The following is a 16,052-nucleotide window of genomic DNA, read 5'->3' on the forward strand; positions in this document are numbered from 1 at the left end:
TTCTAATCTTCACAAATCTTCACAAACTTTTGAATAAGTTTAAGTACAGAACTGTTTGTTGGATTTGAAGCTTTAGACAGATGAATGTAATTAACAGAAAGTAAAGAACACAAAGGGCTTGTTCTCTTTGGGTTTTTTTTAAAAACCCAACCCAAATCAATTTTCCAATCAATCACTTTTCAACAATCACATCACTCATTTCATTAATCAAAATACCAAAATACCCTCTATTTTAAATTATTATTTATTATTTTATTTATATATATCAATACCCTTTAAGTCTTTTTACCAAAAATAATCATCACCTCCTCAAAATCATCACCAATCATTATTTTTCTCTCCCTCTAGGTTTTAAAAAAAACCCCAATCCGAATAAGATCAAAGAGTTTAATGGATGCTAGGAGATAAAACTCTTACGTCACTCCTTCTTCCTCAACATGAAGGATATTCACTAGAAAATTTTGATCGATATAGAACACACTACACAAACCCAGTCAGAAACCACAAGATTTAACAATTGCCTACTTCTGAACTTCTAGCTAACTCTCTGTTGAACATAACAACCTCTGTTCAATTTACAATACTGAAATTTCACACAGAAAGAAAAGTAGATGAATTATAGAGTAATCACACAGTGAGTAGTTAATTCAAACTTAAGCTTGAGAGATTAAGCAATTAGATAGCAAGATAAAATGTGAACTTGAGATCGCAAGGGAGCTTAAGCAAGATATTGTTGAAAGTTAAACCATTAAATAAAATCATCATTTGATCCAACGGTTGGCATTGTCTGCCTTCAAGACAAGATTTCTAACAATCTTAAAACAGTTCTTTGTGCTAAGCTATTTAAGAGCTTGCACCATCGAATATATTTTTTTTGTCTTTGATGTTTCAGAAATACGAGTCGCGGTGTTGCGGAAGAGATGATGTTCATTTCAAAAAAAAATGAAAAAGATTCATCTTAAGAAATCAACAAATAAAGATAAGTCTTTATTACATATAAATATGTTTGATTATTAACACATATGTTCTTATGCTGTTAAAGCTTAGTTTTATAAGCTAATATATTTTGATAGGAAAATTTTCTCAAGAAACATTAATTTGTATATTCATTATACAAATGTTATATAGAAAATAAATTAGAACACAATAATTTAATTTGTTCTAGTCTTATTTACATATTTGTTTGGTTATTAAAATTATTAATAATAATGAATGAAAATAAGAAAGTAACTAATATGTTAACTTTCAATTTTTATAAAATTTATGGTGTTAAAATTAATTATAATTGAAACATATGGTTTCAGTTTTAAAATAATTAATTATAATATATACCTTCTTTTTAATTAAACAATATAATTAATAAGAATATGGTAGGATGATTTAATAAATAAAGAGAGATGATATCTTTATTTATACATTGTTTTATATATTACATTTTATTATGGTAATAAGTTATGGTTTTAAATGGGTATATATTGTTTGACAGAGTTTAAGTCAAAAAGAAGAGAAAATTAAGCTTCTCTAAAAAGAAGACAAAAGGTCATAAAAGCGGTACAACAATGAAATGGCGCATTGGTGCAGTGGTTCAAAGTTCAGACGCAATGGTGCGTGATGGAAGGGAGGTCCCCTGTTCAAATCCAACTGATAAGATGATTTCTTTTGTAGAAATCAGACGTGATAAAATGACATTAGTCATTTACGTTGATTTCTTTTATAGAAATCTGACGTGATAAAATAACACTAGTCATTTACGGTGGAACCATTCAAATTTCTTGTATAGAAATTATTAGATGAATGGAGCCAATGATTTCTTTCATAGAAATCTGATGTGTTATAAAATGACACTAGTTCTTTCATAGAAATCTGATGTGTTATAAAATGACACTAGTCATTTATGTTGAAATCATTCCAATTTCTTTTGTAGAAATTATGAGTTGAATGGGGGTAGTCAATGATTTCTTTTTATAGAAATCAGATTTGTTAAAATGACTTTAGTCATTGATATTAAAACCATTTCAATTTCTTGTGTATAAATTATGAGTTGAATGTGTAGTCAATGATTTCTTGGTAGAAATCAGACTCGTTAAAATGACTCTATCCATTAATGTTGGAGATGAATGAGGTAGTTAATGATTTCTTTGTAGAAATCAGACTTGAGTCATTGATGTGAAAATCATTATAATTTCTTGTGTAAAAATTATTAAATGAAATGAAATGGGGCACTATAGAAATTATGTGATTCATAATGACAGAAAATGAAGGTCATATGTATAATGAGATTAAATAAGTTATTTGTTTTAGAACTTATTCTAATCATGCATTTAAAGAGACATGACTATGTTAGTCGAAATTTTCTTCGCAAAAATTGTCTCGGTGAGAACAATCTACTAAGATTTATTTTGAGCATGCATAGTCGCTTCACGCCGATTATTGTTCAAAACATGGCAATGTAAGTGCTTCGATTAATATATGAAATATATTTGATTATGTGCTAATTGATTATTAATATAAATCATGCATATTAGCTAATAATATGATGATTCATGTTATTCATAATAAGTATGATTATCTAGAAATTTTTATATATATATAAATTAAGATTTATTTTCTATCTATTTTTATTTTAATAGATAATTTTGAAATTTGTCACAAATCATGTGTTCTTTAATTGGCAAAGAATTGTTATAGAATGTTAAAGGTCATCTAATTAATTAAGAAACGAATAATTGATGACATGAATATTTATTTTTATAATTAGTTAGTTTTATATTCGATTAAAGATAAATGATAACATTCTAATTAAGTGTAATAATTAATATTCTAATTAATTATTATGTATTTTTTAAACGGTATTTTTAATGATAAATGAAGTTGTATATATATTTGTTTAAGAATATATATGACATATTATTTATCTGATTACGTTTCTATGTTATTGACTATATATATTATAGTTGTTTTGTCATCGTGGTGACTAAAATGAAAGAAGAATAATATATAATATTATATATATGGATATATTAATTTTGGTTTAAATATATTTGATAATTTTGAAATCAAATAATTACAAGCAAAGTATTGTTTGATTTGATAATAATGTGGCAAACGTGCCGATATTCCGGGATGCAAACGTGCAACCGGAAATAAATGTTTAAGCGACTTCGGTCAAAGATGCTTGAAACATTATGGTTTATTTTGTATAAATCATGTGATATGGTGAATATTTATTTGATTAAATATTCTAATTTCTTTTATAGAAATTAAGTGTTGAAATAAATATTTTAATTGATTAAATATTTTAATTTCTTATGTAGAGATTATGTGAAGAATGATTTATATATGAATAAACATTCTAATCTCTTGTATAGAAATTATATTTTATTCAATTAAATATTTATGATATAGTTATCTTATTCATTGTATGATAAGTATAACAAAAGAAATTTGTAAGAGAATTGTGTGACAATTTCTTGATTAGAAAATCATTGATTTAAATCATATAAGTGTGTGATTTAAAAAATGGTACCAACACGAATGTGGGGGCAAATATTTTTATTGATTATAACACAAAAATAATTGTGTATATTATGATAAATAAAAAGATAATTTATTGTTAGAGAAATATGTTCTCTATAATAGATAAAGTTGCGCAACTTTACAAAAAGAAAGAAAATAACAAGAAAATGTCTTGTTTATATTTGCTGAGTTGGTGTTCAAATCGATATTTTAGATTTGAGGATTTTGAAATCAAGAGACGTGTCATATTTTGACATTATTTTCATAGAACTTTGAAGAACCAATGTCTTCAAAAGGATTTTATGAAATAAATGAAAAAGAAAATTTATAAAGTCTTGATATGACTTGTAGCAAATTTTATAATAATGATATGAAAATTTGATCATACTTTTATTAAAAAGTGAATGTGACAATTATATATATCATGAAGACAATGAAAATTATTTCATTACGTGTCTTTTGTACGATATTTTATCATTGAAAATTACGATAAAAATGATAAAATCCATTAAGGATATGAATTGCACTAAACGAAATATCATGTTATTATCAAATGATATATTGATATTATTAAATGAAAGACTTTATGTCTTAAAGTGAATATGTCTACACTTAGAAGTGTAATCTACGTATGGAAATCTTCTAAGAAACTTATGATGGATAGATTAAACGTTATAATCTATATTTTTGACTTATGTCGAAAAATAAAATATTTTTATGTAAAATATATAATCGTTTACACGAAGGCAGAATAGTTCAAAGACATTTTGTCTACTAGTTAGCCAAGTAAACAATATTTTCATAAAAAATTAAATGATAAGCATGTACGGATGACTATGCTTCTTATTAGAAGATGTTCCAAGGTTAACTAAGAATGTACCAACATAAATTTCTAATTATTGTGATAGTAATTATAAATTGGGCAAGCTTAGAGTCAGTGACAAGTCTAGACATACACGTCTTAGACATAATGTCATTAGACTATACTCTCTAATGAAGTTATCAAATTTGACTATGTAAGTCAAAGATAACATTGTGGATCCACTAATCAGATTATTGAATAGAGAGATAGTTTGAAGTCTTGTGAGACATTAGCCTACTATAAGTTGGTATGAAGGAAAACCCAACCTATGCAGACTGGAGATCCCAAGAACTAGGTTCAATGGGACAACCTAATTGTACTAACTTGGAAAGTTATTGTTGAGGATTAATTCTATAACGAAACAATATATATTTTGACGAGGATAAGCATATCGCTTTTAATGATTCTTTGTGAGCAAAGAGATCACCTATGTGAGAGAGAAGTGGGGCCGCTTCGAAAGAATTGCATGGCTCAATTCTAGACCCTCTCACAGAACCAGGCACGTGTTCCATGGCCAAAATGGACACATCCATGAGAGCTTGACATGTATCAGGGAGAATTCTATGTGAAAGTGTGTAATCGTTTACACAAAAGGAAGAATAGTTCAAGGACACCGAGTCTACTAATCAGCTAGTAAAGTTATATGCTTTCACAAGGGAAGGTTCAAAGGGTTACACCTACCTATCCTATGTAGAATTCAACTATTGAACCTTCACCGGGTTAATCTTTCAATTTCCATTAATGTGGGGGATTGTTGGAATTTTAAACTAGTTCTATAAATTCCATTAATGAATGGAAATTAGAATATGGATAATAAAATCAAATCAAATTTACATGAAATTCAAACTTGAATTAAAAGGTGAAATTTGATCCAAATGTATAATTTAAATCAATTAATTTAAATTAATTGATCTAAAATGCCTTGATGACCAATTAACAAATGTTGTTAATTTGTAGTGTAACTTACATGAGTTTGTTATTATTATTATTATTTGTTATGATAATTTATATTATTATTAACAAATTAGAAAACCATGTAATGTTAGTATTGAATTGTAAATGCCTTAATTGTTTTGGTAAACAATTACTCTATAATGAAGAGAAAAACGTTAAGGTAATGAAGAGGCAGACAATGCCAACCGTTGGATCAAATGATGATTTTATTTAATGGTTTAACTTTCAACAATATAAGACCTCTCATCTCTAATCAAAAACTACTTCTTCATTTTTCATTATTTCTCACTCTAGAATTCCAAAAGTTTTCTTCTTGTTTGTGAGTGTTCTTCGAGTTATGTGTTCGATTTTTCCGTTGAAACCCGGTGATAGTTCAGGTACTTTATCAAGCTCGTTGTGTAGTGATTTCGGTGCTGAATCACTACTAGATTCGTTGTACCCTGGGAGACAGCCATCTGTGATAAGCTCTAGCACATGGGGAGACGGTGGAACTGTTTTAAGGGAAATGTGCTAAGCACATGCCTCGAATCAACAATTTATTCGGTGATATTGTTTTTTATATATTTTATTTATTTCATCTATTTGTAATACAATTTATATATATATTTCTGTTATTTTTCAAGACAAGATTTCTAACAGATATGACCGAGAGAGAGTTATGGATCGAGAGATTCGTCCATTGTCCTTGAGCTTTTATTTATACTTGAAGAGCACCAAAGATCAAATCTTCTTTGTGGACACATGGCATGTGTCCGTTGGATGGCCGCCAATAGTACAATAGTACAACAGACTGTGAGCATTGGGATCGTTGTCGTATATGACTGATAGTGCGCCGAATATCTTTTGATATTGTGTTGTACTTGAGAGATACAACGTGAGAAATTTGAATTATAAATGCATACATGGTAGTCTTTCATTTTTCGAGATTAGTTAGCTTGTCAAACTACATATAACGAACACAATAAACGAGCTGAGTAAAGAAACAGACACTCCTTCGAACGTCTGATCAAGGTTAAACAACGTCTAACCACGCATCTTCTTCAAACCGCGTCTAAGAAGGTTAGACGGCGTCTAACTACACATCTTCTTCAGATCACGTCTAAGAAGGTTAGACGACGTCTAACTACGCGCACTCCTTAGACCACGTCTAAAGGAGTTTAGACAACGTCTTACTACACGCACTCCTTAGACCACGTCTAAAGGAGTTTAGACGATATCTAACTACGCGCACTCCTTAAACCACGTCTTAAGGAGTTTAGACGACGTCTAACTACGCGCACTCCTTAGACCACGTCTAAAAGATTTTAGACGACGTCTACTTATGTTTCCTTGAGTACTTGCGAAGAGACATTTTTACAGCTTAATCTTATTCGTTTGCCATATTAAATTAAGCTCTTCATCTTTTCTTGTGCCTAACTAAGTTTTATTTTAATTAACCCGCACATCATCAAAATATTATCAGCCCATAATAAAAACAATGTTGTATTAAATAAACTTATTTCTTAAGTTCATTTTAATCAAATTAACTAGACCTAACAAGTTTTGACCCGGGCTTGGGCCTAGGCTCGTAGTGTAATAAAATAATATAATATAAAATAAAATCTCAACAGTTTTATATTGGGACCACTAAGCCCAATTACATGACTATAAATATATTGTCTTAATTAGAGTTTTATTGTATATAATTTTATGTCTAGAGTTTTCACGTAATTTTTGTGTTACTTTCTTGATTGATATTCATTTTTTCTTTATCTTGATTATTGATTAGTTTCAGATTCATATTCTATTTTTCAACAATTGATATTAGAACTTTGAGTTTTTTTTATTCCGAGACTATATTTATTTTCGAAGATGTCAAGTATGATATTACGTTATTGGATCGCAACACCAGATTTTCTTTATGACAGATAAAAATGCGAGGTTTTCTCACTCAGATGGATTTGGATGAAACTCTATTAGGGTTTGATAAGATGCCCAATTCGTGGATAGTAGAAGAGAAAAAGAAGAAGGATTGTAAGACTATGTCTCATATACATCTACATCTATCAAATAATATTCTAGAAACTCTGGCCATAAGTTTGTACACATACTCCACTTTTTATTGATTTTCAAAAATCAATTGACGGGTCTGTTTCAAAAGAAATAATCTGATAAATTAATTATGTTTAATTAATTTAAACTAAAGGATTTCTAAAAAAAAATAAATTGCGATTTGATTACCATAAATTCCCGAACTATTTAAAATTGAACCCCAAAATTAAATAATTAATTTTAAATACTGTCAGGAATCATTAAAAATCTTTTAAAAATAATATTTTGTTTTAAAAGAAAATTCCTGACATGCAAACAGAGGTTGAAATTCTCGAACCTCGAGCTTTTTTGCAAAACCGAAACTAAAAGTTTTTTTTTGGGTTACAAAACTTGAACCCAAATTAATTATTTTTATAAGCAAATTGCTTTTCCCACCCCCTCCATATTCTCAACTCCCGCTTCACTCTTTAATTAATTCAAAAATGACTTATTTATCCTTATCAACTTTATATATTTATATATTCTTATTTTATTTATTTTACTTATTTTATTTTATTTAATTATTAAGTTTTTTTTATTAAATATAATTAATTAATTTTTAATATTTTTTTAACTTTATTTATTTAATTAAAAATACAAAATATTATTATTTTTATATTATAATTATTTAAAATATATTAAATATTGAAATGTGTACTAATTTAATAAAATATAAATATTAAATATTTTATTATATTAATTATATATATATATATAATATTAAAATACTTATAAAAATTATTTATTAAATAATAATTAATAATTAGTCTAATCATAATATTTTAATTAATAATATTATATATTAATAATTAGTGAAACATAATATTTTTAATTTTAATTAATAATATTATATATTAATAATTATTCAAACATAATATTAATAATTATTAATATTTTTATAAATAAAATTATCTATTAAATAATAATTAATAATTAATCTAATCATAATATTTTACTTAATAATATTATATTTAATATATTTTAAATAATTATAATATAAAAATATTAATATTTTGTATTTTTAATTAAATAAATAAAGTTAAAAAAATATTAAAAATTAATTAATTAATTATATTTAATAAAAAAAACTTAATAATTAAATAAAATAAAATAAGTAAAATAAATAAAATAAGAAATTTAAATATATAAATGTGGTAGGGATAAATATGTCATTTTAGAGTTAATTAAGGAGTGATAGAGGGGGTTGGGAATATGGGAGGGGATGGGAAAAGCACCTCCCTTTTTATAATTAATTTCAAAAGTCGTCATTGAATTATTTAAAATCTTTTAAGATAATGTTTTATCTTAAAAAGATTTCTGACACGCAAACCGATGTTAAAATTTCTCGAACCTCAACTCCGTGATCTATACACTTATAAGAAGACTAGGGGACTTACTACTCTAGCTATGGTCACGCGAGTTATATACGAAAGAGAGGAATGTAATAGCTCTTCAAGGCTTTACTACGGCTTTTTCCATAACCAAGGATTTTTCGGGGGTTACAAGGAGGCTTGTACGAGATTAGAATTTTTTGATCTTATTGAAATTTAAAATTCTTACGTTATTTTTTTAATTTATTATTTTGTTTTTTTCTTTTATTTTGTAACGTTTGAACGCAAAGCTTCTTTTTTTTTTTTTTTTTTTTTTTTTTTTTTTTTTTTTTTTTTTTTTTTTTTTAATGAAAATTAACATTTTTTGAAAACAAAATAAAAAATTCAATATCAGCTGCCCAAGTTGATTGGAAATCAAGTGTTATTTTATTAACTCTTTTATCATTTTCACTGTCTTCTCAAGTTGGATTAGATTCATGATCACCTTCGGATATTACAATATTTGTTTTAGAGTTTTAGATATGTACTGCACATAACATATATAGATGCGCCTAAGAACCATCACATTGCTTCGCCAAACAAAAATAAAGATTTTCATTTGACAGTATTTGTGATAGTTTGTCTAGAATGAATCTACATTGCTCATAAGCTTCTGCAATAATACAAAGCTTGTTCCCATATTTAATCTCTCACCATCTAAGAATGCAATATTACAAAGCTCGTTCCCACAAAGGCAAGGGGACTAAGTATTTAGTCAAATTTTACTTCTTTCAAATTGAAAATTTGTTGGTTATTTATCCTTAGAAGATTCCTCAGTTTGCTATAATGTTTTTTTTGTGCGCCCTCCCATATTTAATCTCTCAACAACTTAAGTTTCAAAAGAAATATAACAAAATGGAAAACTTTTAAGTCTAGACTTAAATCATTTTTATGAGATTAAATGATTGAAGGATAATGATATATAATTCAACTTAGTTTCAAATTTTAATCATAAAACTTATAAAATGAAGAAATTATCATCAAGTGTTTGGTTATGATGAGTGAATGACTTTAACATCTCATTTCGTCTATTTGTGCATCCTAATTGCTCGTTTTAGGACGGTCTCTAATCATAAAGTATATTTTGTGTTAAACATGTAAATTTATTTTGCTTGTGATTAAACCTTGTGAGCATTTTCTATTTTGTAATGTTTTGGTATTTTTACATTTATAAGAAAATAACAGGAATAATAAAATTGCATACTCATCTCGGTTTTAAAATAAAATTGTCATAGTTTGGTAGAATGGTTAGGACTAAAGTTGTGCAATAGGTTGGATCAACACGAACGGATACGATCTAATACGATATTAGTACGGAACGACGCGATATAATATTATTTCATTCGGGTCGTAGGTTAGACACGACACAAATACGAGACAACACGATCACGACACAATTATGAGTTTACATGATCGTAACACGGTCACGAGTCGACATCGACACAATACGAGTATAGACACGACACGAGTACGAGTATACACGCGACAATATAAACACAACTAGTCACATGACCTAAATTACTCAACTTTACATTACCATTATCTCTAAATCTATTTACATTCTCATTCAATTAATAAATTATTTAATTTTATAAATATAATATATATAAATAATTAAAACTAAAAATATTAAATAAAAATATTAAAATAAAATATTAATTTAAATTATATAAATTAAAATAAAATATAAATATAAAAAATAAATTATATAAATAGAAATGTGAATCACCTAATAATTCTATTCAATATAACTTTTATTAATTTATTTGTTTTTAAAATTTTAAATTCTTTTAAAATTTTAGTTACTATTAATACATTAAATAATAAATATATGATAATAATTTAATTTTGATAATATATATATATATATATATATATATATATATATATATATATATAATTTCTACCAATATTTCCCACATTTCCACTAAATTAAATATATGTATAAAAATATCTATTATAAATCCATTAAATTTCTATTCAATTTTCTCATTTTCTTCTTTAAACTACCTACTTTTACGTTAATATTTTCAAACTTTAGTTCTCATTCAATTCATAAATTATTTAATTTTATAAATTATTAACTAATTTTTTTTGAATAATTATTTGTAAATTTTAAAACACATCTTAAATAATTGACATTCAAATTATTATTTATAAAATTTATATCTATCCATTTTACATATTTAACATTTTAATTAATTTTTTAACTAACATATTTAACTTGTTAAATTAATTAAGTTTTTTGAATTAAAATAAATAAATTAATAGTCAAATTTTATAATTTTTACTAACAATATAATTTGATATATATATAAATAAATAATTAACGTGTGTCAAGAATCGACATAACATACATTAAAACGGACATCGACACGACACGAATGAGTCGAAACGATGATTAACTCTAATCGAAATAATACGAAACACGAATTTAAACACAAGTTAGAATGACACGAATAAACTTGTGGACACGAATTAACACGACATGAAAGTGCCCGTTTACACGTTTATGCCACAATATTAGGCTTCCATAGTCCCACCATTTTTTTAACTCATATAAATAATAATAATTATTTAAGTCATAAATATTTTATTTATCTATAAAGAAAAAAATTAAATAATTTATTGTAATATGACAAATATATATATATATATATATATATATATATAATTAATATTCAAATTAAAAAAAATTAAAATAGATTGTATTCCAGTTTAACATTCAATTATATAACATCGATTATAATGTTTTTCTAATTAACACTATTCAATCTAAGAAAAAAAAACTTTTTCTTGTATTTTTTAAGCAAACTTTTAAATAAGTCATTGTACTCTAACTTATCCAAAAGTATTCATTTTAATTGATATTATAGTCATTCATTTAGCTTATCTTGTGACATATTAAGTATTAACAATAACATACTAATTATTTATTATGTTACCTATTGTTTACTACTATACTATATTAACATATTAATATTTAACTTGAGCACTTAATCAAAAAATCAAAATCATACAATTATAATAAAATATTAAAATATATTTTAAATTTAAAAAAATACCTTAGTAAATTTGAGAACTAATTAGAAAATTAGAAACAAAATTAATAAAATTAAAATAGTCTTTATAGAATTTATAAGTAAACATAAGAAGATTATAAAATTTATAAATAAATCTATTAAATTACAAAAATAATAAAATATGAGAGAAGTGATAAGGGAAATTGGTGGAAAAAATGAGAGAGAAAATGATTTGACATCACCTAATTTATTGAAAAATGAAAAAATATAAGGAAAGAGTAGAGAGAGAAATTTTATTGTCTTTTAGTTATTGACACGTAATCCTTCTTCCAAATTCACTCTCTAATCATTTCTCAAAATATAAATAAATCATAATCCGTGCAAATATATAGGAAGAACAATGATAGAGGAGGGAATTCGATAAGAAATGACTTGGCATCACCTAAATGGTTGGAAAAGATGAAAAGTGAGAAAAATTATTTTATTTTTTAGCCAACAAATTGCACAGGCACGTCATTTCCTTCTTAAATTTCCTCCACAAATCATTAATCTATATAAAAATTAGAAAAGATTGTTAAAGATATGAATAAGATCATATAAAGAATAAGGAAAATAAGAGGTAAATTATAAAATTTTTTTAATAATTATTGGGCTGTCTAGGGGATGGTTTGCCCAAGCCCAATGGTTTGGTGGGCTTACCCCTAGGCGGCCCTGAATATTGGCATAGATGAATCGCATGCCAAGAAAGCAAGAAATGTAACATATGCGAAATAAAATATTGAGAATGCAATAAATATATGAAGAATATCAAGAATGCGACAGAAGTCGGACATTACATTAATGTCAAAAATGAAAAGAAATGTGTGAAATGCAACCAATATGAAATAGGCAAAGAATGAGACATGATTCCAAATATAATATTTTGTTTTACCTCTAGATTTTCTAAGTATAATCTTATTATACAAATAGTTTATTATAATAATAAACATCTAAAGCATATAAATGACTTTTCTAAGTTTTTCCATGCGAGTCAAAGTCGTTTAACAAGTTTAGGGTTTAAAGCATATCAACTTCGATATAGGATAAGAGAAAGTGATTTTTTTTTTAAATTAAATGAGAATTAGTACGACACCCCACAGCCACGTCCTCCGCTTCAGAGAAAATAGTTTTATTCTCAATAATGTGATTAATTTGCAAGCCCTTAGCTATACAAGTTTTCGACTTATTTTTTACCCACAATACCTTCCAACTGGACACTCGAGGTGAACACGTCCACTCATAGTCTAATTGTATCCACAATATTATTTCCACTTTCCTATATACGTGACACTCATATGGTGAATCCGCCCCCCCAGGGTGTAACTCATGTAAGTACAGAAAATGAAAACATTGAGAATGTAAACAAGTACTTAACATTTTTCACTAAAGCAATGACAACATAGTCAAGGGAATTTTAGAGATAACCTAGACACCAAATTAAGAATATAAAATCCTTTCATTCTGCGTTGTTTGTCGTTGTTTTGACCTCATCCTAGTTTGGGCTAACTCTAGTTTATCCTCGATCCCCAATATGTTTCATGAAAAGTAAAATCAAAGAAGGATAAAGATACTCAAAATTAAAATAAAATATTGTTGATTTCTTCGTTGTTTTGACCTCATCCTAGTTTGAACTAACCCTAATTTTTCCTCGATCCCCAATATGTTTCATGAGAAGTAAAATCAAAGAAGGAGAAAGATACTCAAAATTAAAATAAAATATTGTTGATTCGAGTAACCACGTAAATTAATAACAATAAAGAAAACAAAATATAACAAGGTTCGGCCAAACTGCCTACGCCCTCGAGAGTAAGGGCGGATCTATATACAAGACTACCCGGACAGCCCAAAATTTTGTGTATATATTGACCAATAACGACGGGAAAATAAAGTCTATATTGATGTTTTTTCCGTCGCTAAAGGGAAATAGAGACAATAATTTAAGTTTATTTTGTTCTTGCTCGATATTATTATCATTCTAGTCCGGATAGATTTTTTAAAAAGTTTTTAGCCGGGTGTATTATAAATCCTAGCTTTGCTCTTGCTCGGGAGTGCCGTCAAATATATTATTTCACTCTTAGAGTTAAAACCCTATATTACATGGTATTTATAGAAATTATGTCACAAAGACTAAACTACTATAAACTCAATTCATTAACTCTAAACTTAATTAACATTTATATATAAATCACATACAATATAAAATATTATCAATATAAAATATTATCAAGAAACAGTCCAAATAAATATCATAATCATATCGTTTTAATAAATTTATTTGTGTTTGATTTCAAAAAATATTAAAAAAATGACGTTCAACATTATATATATATTTTAGGGTTTAGAATTTAGAGAGGATAAAAAAAACTAATAACAACAAAGTTTATGGATGAATTATCATCCTAACAATTCAATCCAACCTATATTTAATTCATATTAACAAGGAAAATATTTTAAATAATAAATCGAACAAAAACAGATTGATTTACCAAATTTTTTTCATTCCAATCTTAACTGGTTTGCTATTATTTAGAATGGAGACATGCACCTGTAAAGAGGTAGATTCTAAATAGAAGCAAATAAAAGCAAGAAAGTTATCTAAAGAATTTGATGATACTTTATAATTAGATTAGCAGGTTGCTTTTTCTTAATCAATTGTTTTACTAATAAAATATCAAGACCTTTAGAATAGTGTGGTTTAGAACCATCTCTACAAAGGTCCTTTCCTTTCAAAGTTGGATTAAATATTTTTATTTTATTTTTTTGTATATGTTCTCTTTAATGTTAAAAAATAACAACTTTAGATTAATGCTCTAAACTTTAAGATGCTTTAGTTTACAACTTAAACTTTTAGTCTACATTTAAATATATTATATCTTAATTTAATATTATGATGTTTTAAAAAAGAATGAGGTATAATTGTATATTTATATAATTGCTGTAAAGTTTTTTCTTAAAGAATAAAAAAATGTCTATATATTACTCATAAGTGAGTGGTATTCTTTTTAAAATCAAATTGAGTTTTCTTTGAAGATTAACCCAACAATTTGCTAACACACTTAATCTACTTCAACCACAGTTTATTTACAGTTTATTTATTTATTGAGAATATTGATATTAATACTTTTCAAATTGAATTATCTAAAGAACAAATGTTAAAAATTCGATTCTCATATTTGAAGTTGGAGCAACGACTCTGTGCTAACTTCCTAAAATTGTAGAAAACAATTAACATGGGTAAGTTCATGTCATTTTATTATATAGGGTAAAGTTCAAAATTTGGTAAAACTTGATTGAATGATTTTACAATCGAAAAAGGCCTAACAGACGACCACACAACAGGGAAACCATTATTGGTTTCCTGGCATTTGATGACTTCTATGGATGTGAGTTTGATTATTGATTTTTCATGTTGGTGATCTATTTGAATGCCGTTGAAATTTCATTTATAACTTATAAATATCATATAATAACTTGATATGAAATGTTCAATTTTTATGATTTTCACCAATAAATTGTGACATTCGTGATTAAATAGATCAAATATATATATTTTTTTATCTTTTCAAGAAAAATAATAATGTATACATAAAACATCAACTCAAATTGGAACCCTAACATCATCTTCTACATGTTTCCCCTTACACTATCCAATCTCAAATGAGATCTACATTGTCATTGATCCCTTAATTGGTGCAGATAATCACATCACAACAAAGATATGTGTCGCCAAAATTCTATCGGATCATCCATCACCGCCGCAAATGAACTGCACCTTCATTAGCACAACATATACTATCATGGATCTAGCAAAAACACTAAGAATCAAGGAACTATGCTTACCAATCTACAACTGCCTTAAACCAAGTTTGAAACCAGAGGCAATATTTGAATTCAATCTTATCTCTAGATCTGACATCACAATCATATATCAAACTCAATCTACATACTATGACCGAAACAACATTAGATGTCTCTTTCTCATATGACAAAAAGATTGGTGAAAAAGCATCTAAACTAAATACATAAATCTATCAAACTAAAGAGATAATGAATCAAGGAACAAAATTTTATCACAGCATTGTAACTATATTTTATATTTTGTTTAATGTTTGGACAGTTAAAAATCTTTTTTGAAAAATAAGTTTCTATTGTCTATAATTAGAACTCACCCAACCCCTTCCTTGACATACTATCATTACCAATAAATTAACAAGGATA

Source organism: Impatiens glandulifera, chromosome 1, assembly GCF_907164915.1.
Source record: "Impatiens glandulifera chromosome 1, dImpGla2.1, whole genome shotgun sequence".
In the NCBI taxonomy this organism is placed as follows: domain Eukaryota; kingdom Viridiplantae; phylum Streptophyta; class Magnoliopsida; order Ericales; family Balsaminaceae; genus Impatiens; species Impatiens glandulifera.